Source organism: Globicephala melas, chromosome X, assembly GCF_963455315.2.
Source record: "Globicephala melas chromosome X, mGloMel1.2, whole genome shotgun sequence".
NCBI classification, from domain to species: Eukaryota; Metazoa; Chordata; class Mammalia; order Artiodactyla; family Delphinidae; genus Globicephala; species Globicephala melas.
Genome location: NC_083335.1, coordinates 83,864,802 through 83,874,048, shown reverse-complemented (window position 1 = coordinate 83,874,048; position 9,247 = coordinate 83,864,802). Strand labels below are relative to the sequence as shown.

Genomic DNA, 9,247 nt, shown 5'->3' with positions numbered 1-9,247 from the left:
CATGCCACAGAGCAAGTAAGCCCGTGCGCCACAACTACTGAGCCTGCACTCTAGAGCCTGTGAGCCACAACTACTGAGCCCACGTGCCACGACTACTGAAGCCCGCACGCCTGGAGCCTGTGCTCCGCAACAAGAGAAGCCACCGTAATGAGAAGTCCGTGCACCACAATGAAGAGTAGCCCCTGCTTGCTGCAACCAGAGAAAGCCCGTGTGCCGCAACGAAGACCCAATGCAGCCAAGAACAAACAAACAAACAGATAAATAAATAAATAAAAAGAAGGAATATGCTATGTTAGTGTGTGAGTATGTGTGAAGTAGTATGCACTTAGGTTAACCTTTAAGAGCCAAACACAGAGATGTTACACACAGAAGCTTTGGTTATCATTTTTTCCTCTAATCACCATCTGTTTTCTAACCTTGTTTATTCTACCCAAACATCTCTTCCACACAAACTTGTGAATAATTATACAAGTCAGCACTTTAAATATGCTTTCAGTTTGCATTTGGTTTGAAAGAGCTATTAAGATAATAAAAATGGGACCTGTGTCTGTAATGTAATTATTATGAATAATGGCAAAATGAAATTTAAATGAGTTGAATGATCAGCCTACATGAAATCACTTTCTGCCTGTTAGTCCCACTAAGGATCTTCCAGACTCAGATTTAGCCTACCTAATTTAGTTTATGTGATGACACAGTGACGATTTGGAAAATGGGCCATGATGCTAATGATTATCAGACATTATTTATTGTGGACCAATACAAATGGGAACTCCACTTCTTTTTCTCCTGAACTGTTTTCCAGCCATGAGAATACACAATGTCATTTAGAGTAGCTTCATGCAACCACACTAAAGTGAAAAATTAGATAGCTATTCTGAACATCTCGGCAATGGTGCTGCATAATTACTTCTGTCAAGTATTTATATTATGTCTGTACTGTGCATATCTGTCTGTCTTTTCCTATGTGATTGAAGCAGTGGAGGGAGAAAATAAAAGACTCTTTAAAAGCTATAAACATTCTCATTTTTTAAATTTCAGAGGGCAGCTGTTAAAGGAAAGCAGACTCAGATATGGTGGAATTTCCTCAGATATGGTAGGGACTAAATTAGGCAGCTAAGGTCTGTTCTATTGCCTTGTAGAAAATGACTTACAGCTATTTTTGAGGGGTGGGCTTGGCTTGGCAGTGGCCATTTCTAGTCAGGCCCCTCCCTCTTATAATTGTGAAATTTCCTTCCTGTGATTTCCTAGAACATTTGTTTATCATCTGTATAATTTATCTAACATTGACTAGGTCTGGCCTCCTAGAGTTAATTAACTTTCCCTATTCCTGGGTAACCTACATTGAAAGCCTGGAGGGCAGGTTTTCTGTCTCTTTCATTGTATCTACCACACTACTGGGCACACAGGTGGGCTCAAGAAACAAATGATGGCTTTGGAATTTCAGGCAGGAAACAAGTCAGAAGCCACATAATCATGGAATCTGTAATAATGACAAAAACCTTGGTTAGCTATTTGAGGGGGAAGCCTTCTTCTTTGAGCAATAATTCTTACACTTCAGCGTGCATCAGAATCACCTGAAGGGCTTGTTAAAACAGTTGGGGAGCTCCCAGGATCAAGAGGGTAATGTACCTGAAAGGGGCATGAAAGTTCTGCGTACACCTATCCCCACCCCATACTTTGCCCTGTACATCCCTTCTTTTTGGCTGTTTTGGAGATATAAACCAATAAATGTAAATAAAGTGTTAAAAAAACCAAAACCTAAAAACAGATAGTTGGGCCCCGACCCAGAGTTTCTAGTTCTGCAGGTCTGGAATGGGGCCTGATAATTTGTTTGGTACTGTGTTTTGTATGCATTAACTCATTTAATTCTCACGCAATCTTCTGAAATGGGTACTATTTCGATTCTGATTTTATGAATGGGTAGCTGGAGCAGAGAGGCCATTTGGTTGGTGGTCTGGCACTGGCCACTACCATCATCTTGGAGGTGGGTGTCTGTGTGTGTGAGCAGAGATTAGTAGGTCTTTTCTTTCTTCTCGGGTCCGAAGATGCAGAAGAGAAATTCCCTGAGAAGAAAAGTATCGAGGGTATCTACTCTGATCTTTTGGCCCCATCTGGTGGCTTCAGGTCTGACTGAACCAAGTGCTGCTCCGTTATCTCCCCCTGCTGGTGAGAATGGTGGGGTCCAACCTCCGGCCTGGGAGATCGCTTTTCCGGAGGCTGTTTTTTCTGAAGGCGGTTATACTGAGGAGATTATTCTGAGGCGGTTAGTACCCACCCCCCAACCCCCAGCCCCTCTTCCGTGTGTATTTGTTTTCTTTGTTTTGTTTTTTTTCCGTTTCTGATTGGTGGGGAGCTCTTATCCAATGTATAGCATTATTCCAATCCCTCTGTGGCTTGTTAAAGGTACAACATATTTTTCTAGGTATTAAAAGAGCCTTTTACCTTATATATATAAACATATAAATATATAATTATATCCTGTGTCAGAGCTGGAGATGTTGCTGAGGGAACTTGGCTGTTAATCGGATATTTTTTTCCTGTCAAACCCACAAACTTGTCTCGAACATCTGACAAAAAAATACTTAAATATTTAAATACTTAAATATTTAAATACTTCAATTATTAACTGATGACAGAGTTTTTACGCTTCCCTCCAGATTGTATCATTATCAGCGAGTGAATGTTTTAAACAAAGACCGTGGAGGAGAGGAAGGGGATCTGGGAGCACGAGGCCTCTCAGGTTCCCTCACAGCCCTTGTAGCGGGTCCCCACCTCCCCCAACAAGCACACTTAAGGATCATTAAAATAGGATGAAGACTACCCTAAAATAGGATAAAGACTGCCCTAGTCTTCAGCTTTGCGGTGTAGTGTGGCCCCGTGGGGCTATCAGCGTTAGACCTTCTGTGCCTGTCTCTTTCAAATCAAGATGGCAATGGGGGTAATGAGTTCCTGTGGCCACTAGGAGGTCGCAGCTGCTTGGAAAACGTGTTTGCACACAATACAAATATCACCCCCGTACACAAGCCCACTTTGCCAAGGCGTTCCTCAAATTCAAAGGGAAATTGGTGAGTCCTTCCTGCCATCCTAAAAACTGCATGTTTGTGTATATTATATTTATTGATATATTTCCTTAATGGCCCTGTCATAAAGATGTGTATAGGTTCAAGGAAAGCAGTGACTGTCCAACTCTGTAGAGAACCTAACAGGGCCTCATGTACTTAGCCACTCAGTAATCAGTAATCACTTTTGGTGATGTCAGAGTGATTATGACAATAGTGATGGTGTTAAAATAATCACTCAGCATGTGTCCTCTGAAGTCCTTCTCAGTTTTATATTCACTTTGCTTTGGGGCTTATCACACTCTGCCTTGCGTTATAGTTATTTCATTAGGAGCTTTTTCCAAATACAGAAATGCTTTCCAAATACAGAAATGCTTTCCAAATACAGAAATGCTTGAGGAGAATGACTGTTTTACTCATTTTCATTTACCCTGCAAGAAATAGTACTAGGTTGGTCTATATTAGTAAGTGCTTAAGGATATCTACGTAACTGAAAATTAGTGTGTACACCTGAAACTAATATAATGTTATATGTCAATTCTATCTCAGAAAGAAAAGAAAGACAATCATTGGTAATGGCTGTTCAAGAATTGCTATGCCCAGAACCATACAGAAGTTCCTGGCCACGGCCAAGAATACTGGATCATGTTGGTCCAAACTGCCTGGCTTACTTCAATACCTTCCTAACTGGTTCCACTGAGTTTTTCCCTTGCCACTCTTCAACAGAATATTTTTAGAAGAACAATATATTTTATTAGCTACTGTTATTTTTTATAACAGCTTTATTGAAATGTAATACAAATACCATGTAATTCACCTAACGTGTACAATTCAATGATTTTTAGTATACTCACAGAGTTGTGAAAACATCATCATACTAAATTTTAGAACATTTTCATCACCAAAAAAAAAGAAACCTCATACCCTTTACCTATCACACCTCAGCTCCCCCAACCCTATACCTCATCAGCCTTAGACAGCCACTATTCTACTTTCTGTTTCTATAGATTTGCCTATTTTGAACATTTACTATGTGGAATCATACAATATGTGGTCTTTTGTAACTGCTTTCCTTCACTTAGCATAACTTTTCCCAGTAAAGAGTTGTGACAACATGTCTGAAATGTTGTTTTGTGAAGGAATCTCATTAGAGACTCAGTCATGCAGGCACCCTCTGCCTATATAGCACATACCAAAAGTCCAGAGTCCCAGGAGGAAAGCTGGTGTTCATCAGAAACCATGTTGTTTGCACAAACAGTTAAAGTACAGTGAGCTATTCTTATCAGTTAGGGTGGTGGGAACCCTCCCCAAATTCAAGTTCCCAGATCCTAGCCAAGGGCCAAACTTGCCAGCAGGATTTTCAATTGATAGCATTCTCAGGCCTGCTATGTTAACTCTTTGCTATACAGATTTTGATAGGGATTGCATTGATTCTGTAGATCAATTTGAGGAGAATTGCCATCTTAACAATATTAAGTATTTCAACCAAAGAACATGGGATGTCTTTACATTTATTTAGGTCTTTAATTTCTCTCAGTGATGTTTTGTGGTTTTCAGTATGCAAGTCTTTTTTTAAAACATCTTTATTGGAGTATAATTGCTTTACAATGGTGTGTTAGTTTCTGCTTGATAACAAAGTGAATCAGTTATACATATACATATGTTCCCATATCTCTTCCCTCTTGCGTCTCCCTCCCTCCCACCCTCCCTATCCCACCCCTCTAGGTGGTCACAGAGCACCGAGCTGATCTCACTGTGCTATGCGGCTGCTTCCCACTAGCTATCGATTTTATATTTGGTAGTGTATATACATCCATGCCACTCTCTCACTTCATCCCAGCTTACCCTTCCCCCTCCCCGTGTCCTCAAGTCCATTTTCTAGTAGGTTTGCGTCTTTATTCCCGTCCTGCTGCTAGGTTCTTTATAACCTTTTTTTTTTTTTTAGATTCCATATATATATGTGTGTTAGCATACGGTATTTGTTTTTCTCTTTCTGACTTACTTCACTCTGTATGACAGACTCTAGGTCCATCCACCTCACTACAAATATCTCAATTTCATTTCTTTTTATGGCTGAGTAATATTCCATTGTATATATGTGCCACATGTTCTTAATCCATTCATCTGTCCATGGACATGTAGGTTGCTTCCATGTCCTGGCTATTGTAAATAGAGCTGCAATGAACATTGTGGTACCTGACTCTTTTTGAATTATGGTTTTCTCAGGGTATATGCCCAGTAGTGGGATTTCTGGGTCAAATGATAGTTCTCTTTTTAGTTTTTTAAGGAACCTCCATACTGTTCTCCATAGTGGCTGTATCAATTTACATTCCCACCAACAGTGCAAGAGGGTTCCCTTTTCTCCACACCCGCTTCAGCATTTATTGTATGTAGATTTTTTGAAGATGGCCTTTCTGATGTGTGAGGTGATACCTCATTGTAGTTTTGATTTGCATTTCTCTAATGATTAGTGCTGTTGAGCATCCTTTCATGTGTTTGTTGGCATTGTTGGCAGTCTATATATCTTCTCTGGAGAAATATCTATTTAGGTCTTCTGCCCATTTTTGGTTTGGGTTGACTTCTTTTTGATATTGAGCTGCATGAGCTGCTTGTAAATTTTGGAGATTAATCCTTTGTCAGTTGCTTCATCTGCAAATATTTTCTCCCATTCTGAGGGTTGTCTTTTCATCTTGTTTATGGTTTCCTTTGCAGTACAAAAGCTTTGAAGTTTCATTAGGTCCCATTTGTTTATTTTTGTTTTTATTTCCATTTCTCTAGGAGGTGGGTCAAAAAGGATCTTGCTGTGATTTATGTCATAGAGTGTCCTGCCTATGTTTTCTTCTAAGAGTTTTATAGTGTCTGGCCTTACACTTAGGTCTTTAATCCATTTTGAGTTTATTTTTGTCTATGGTGGTAGGGAGTGTTCTAATTTCATTCTTTTCCATGTAGCTGTCCAGTTTTCCCAGCACCACTTATTGAAGAGGCTGTCTTTTCTCCATTGTATATTCTTGCCTCCTTTATCAAAAGTAAGGTGACCATATGTGTGTGGGCTTATCTCTGGGCTTTCTATCCTGTTCCATTCATCTATATTTCTGTTTCTGTGCCAGTATCATACTGTCTTGATTACTGTAGCTTTGTAGTATAGTCTGAAATCAGGGAGCCTGATTCCTCCAGCTCCGTTTTTCTTTCTCAAGATTGCTTTGGCTATTCAGGGTCTTTTGTGTTTCCATACAAATTGTGTAACTTTTTGTTCTAGTTCTGTGAAAAATGCCATTGGTAGTTTGATAGGGATTGCATTGAATCTGTAGATTGCTTTGGGTAGTAGAGGCATTTTCACAATGTTGATTCTTCCAATCCAAGAACATGGTATATCTCTCCATCTGTTGGTATCATCTTTAATTTCTTTCATCAGTGTCTTATAGTTTTCTGCATACAGGTCTTTTGTCTCCTTAGGTAGGTTTATTCCTAGGTATTTTATTCTTTTTGCTGCAATGGTAAATGGGAGTGTTTCCTTAATTTCTCTTTCAGATTTTTCATCATTAATGTATAGGAATACAAGAGATTTCTGTGCATTAATTTTGTATCCTGCAACTTTACCAAATTCACTGACTAGCTCTAGTAGTTTTCTGGTGGCATCTTTAGGATTCTCTCTGTATAGTATCATGTCATCTGCAAACAGTGACAGCTTTACTTCTTCTTTTCCAATTTAGATTTGCATGTATCTTTTTGAGTTAGTGTTTTTATTTTTTAAATAGATATATACCCAGGAGTGGAATTGCTGAGTCATATGTTAGTTCTATTTTTAGTTTTTTGAGAAACCTTTATATTGTTTTCCACAGTGGCTGCACCAATTTACATTCCCACCAACAGTGTACTAGGGGTTCCCTTTCCTCAGCATCCTCAGAAACGCTTGTTATGTGTTATCTTTTTTTTTGTTTTTCAGTACGGGGGCCTCTCACTGTTGTGGCCTCTCCTGTTGCAGAGCATAGTCTCCAGACACACAGGCTCAGTGGCCATGGCTCACGGGCCCAGCCATTCTGTGGCACGTGGGATCTTCCCGGACCAGGGCACGAACCCGTGTCCCCTGCATCGGCAGGCAGGCTCTCAACCACTGCGCACCAGGGAAGCCCTATGTGTTGTCTTTTTGATGATAGCCATTCTGACAGGTGTGAGGTGGTATCTCATTGTAGTTTTGATTTATTATGCATTTCCCTGATGATTAGCAGTGTTGAGCATCTTTTCATGTACCTCTTGGCTATCTGCATTTCCCCTTTGGAAAAATGTCTACTCCGGTCTTCTGTCCATTTTTTAATCAGAGTGTTTGTGTTTTTGATGTTGAGTTGTATATAGCTTTTTTAGTGCATATTCTAGGTGTTACATTATATATACACAACATATCACAATCTACTGGAGTTGACATTTTATCAGTTTGAGGAAGTCTAGAAACTTTTCCTCCCTTTACTCTCCTACATCTATATTATTGTTTTAAACATTTCCTCTACATACATTAAGAACCATATCAGACAGTTATACATTTTGCTATAACTGTCAGACATAATTGAGAAAGCAGCATCAGCAGGAGTCTGTTGTATCTACCTGTATTTTTACTCTTTTCACTGTTCTTTCTCCCTGATGTTACAAGATTCCTTCCATTACTATTTTTCCTACTTTGTAAACTTTCTATTCTTTTAAGGGGGGCATCCAAGAATGACTTGATTTCCCCTTCACTCCTGAAGGATATTTTACTTGGATATAGAATTCTGAGCTGACAGCTCTCTTTTTTCAGTACTGGGAAAATATTGTCACCTTCTTCTGGCCTGCATGGTTTCTGATAAGAAATCTATTGTCATTCAACAAAATTTTGCTCTGTTAGAAAGGTGTCATTTCTCTCTTGCTGCTTTCAAGGTTTTTGTTTTGTTTTTTCTTTAGGTTTCAGAAGTTTGATTATGATGTGTCTTTGTTTGAATTTCTTTGAGTTTACCCTGTTTGGGGTTCACTTAGCTTCTTGAATCTGTAGGTTTATGTCTCTCTCAAATTTGGAAAACTTGCCTAAGTATTTTTGTAGGAAAGATTACCAGAAGCAGAATCTCTGGGTAAAAGGGTTCAAGCTTTAAAAATTCATTAGAGGGCTTCCCTGGTGGTGCAGTGGTTAAGAATCTGCCTGCCAATGGAGGGGACACGGGTTTGAGCCCTGGTCCGGGAAGATCCCACATGCCACAGAACAACTAAGCCCGTGGGCCACAACTACTGAGCCTGCACTCTAGAGCCCGCACGCCTAGAGACCCTGCTCCACAACAAGAGAAGCCACTGCAATTAGAAGCCTGCGCACTGCAATGAAGAGTAGTCCCTGCTCACGCAACTAGAGAAAGCCCGCATGCAGCAATGAAGACCCAATGCAGCCAAAAAAAGAAAACAAAAATCACTAGATATTTTCAAATAACCCTCCCAAAGTTAGTGGAAGTTTTTATTTCTGCTGGCAATGAATAAAAATGCCTGTTTACGTACCCCTTTACCAACAGAAAGTATTATTAATCTATTAAACCTTTGCCAATGTCCTAAACAAAACAATGCATTGTTGTTTTAATCTACATTTCTTTTTAGTGAAATTGAGCATATTTTATGTTTATTGACCATTTGTATTTCTTCTCTAATTGTTCATTTTCTTGTCAAATTTTTCATCTTTTTCTTGCTGATCATGCAATTCTCTTTGTACATTTTGGAAATTATTCCTTTGTCATTCATGTTGACAATGTTTTTGGCCAGTTTGTTGTTAAGTTTTTTAACCCTGTTTTTATTTTTGTTTACTTGTTTTGCCAAACAAAAATTAAAAATTTTTAGCTACTAAAATTTGTTGAGCCTGTTGCTATCTCTAGATTTTTGTCCTGTTTATAAATATTTTTCTTTCTGCAAGATTATAAAAATTTTTAAAATATTTTGTCTAGTATTTCCATTGTTTCATTTTCACAATTAAATCTTGGATCCATGTGAAATATATTTTCATGTAAAAGTGAGGTAGGTAAGAGCAGATCTTTCCTATCAGGTTTTAATACAGGGATGTAGTGGGGAGGGGAAAGGAGAGTTCATGAAAGGGTTGTATGCCTGGGTGGAGGGAAATATTGGAAAATGGTAGAGTCAAAGGGCTGTCTCCTCTTTTCTTAGTGTTCCCTCTGAGTGCTACCCAAAGG

At 39.1% G+C, this 9,247-nt stretch overlaps 1 protein-coding gene across 4 annotated transcripts in view; it reads left to right on the top strand.

The window, feature by feature from the left end:
• Positions 1-2,198: 2,198 nt before the first annotated feature.
• CCNB3 (cyclin B3) overlaps positions 2,199-9,247 on the top strand; it is a 64,789-nt gene continuing 57,740 nt past the window's right edge. For all 4 annotated transcript variants that reach the window (XM_060292903.1, XM_060292901.1, XM_060292902.1 and 1 more), the window contains exon 1: positions 2,199-2,266. The gene's annotated coding sequence lies outside the window, so the exon portion shown is untranslated. The remainder of the gene's footprint in view (positions 2,267-9,247) is intronic.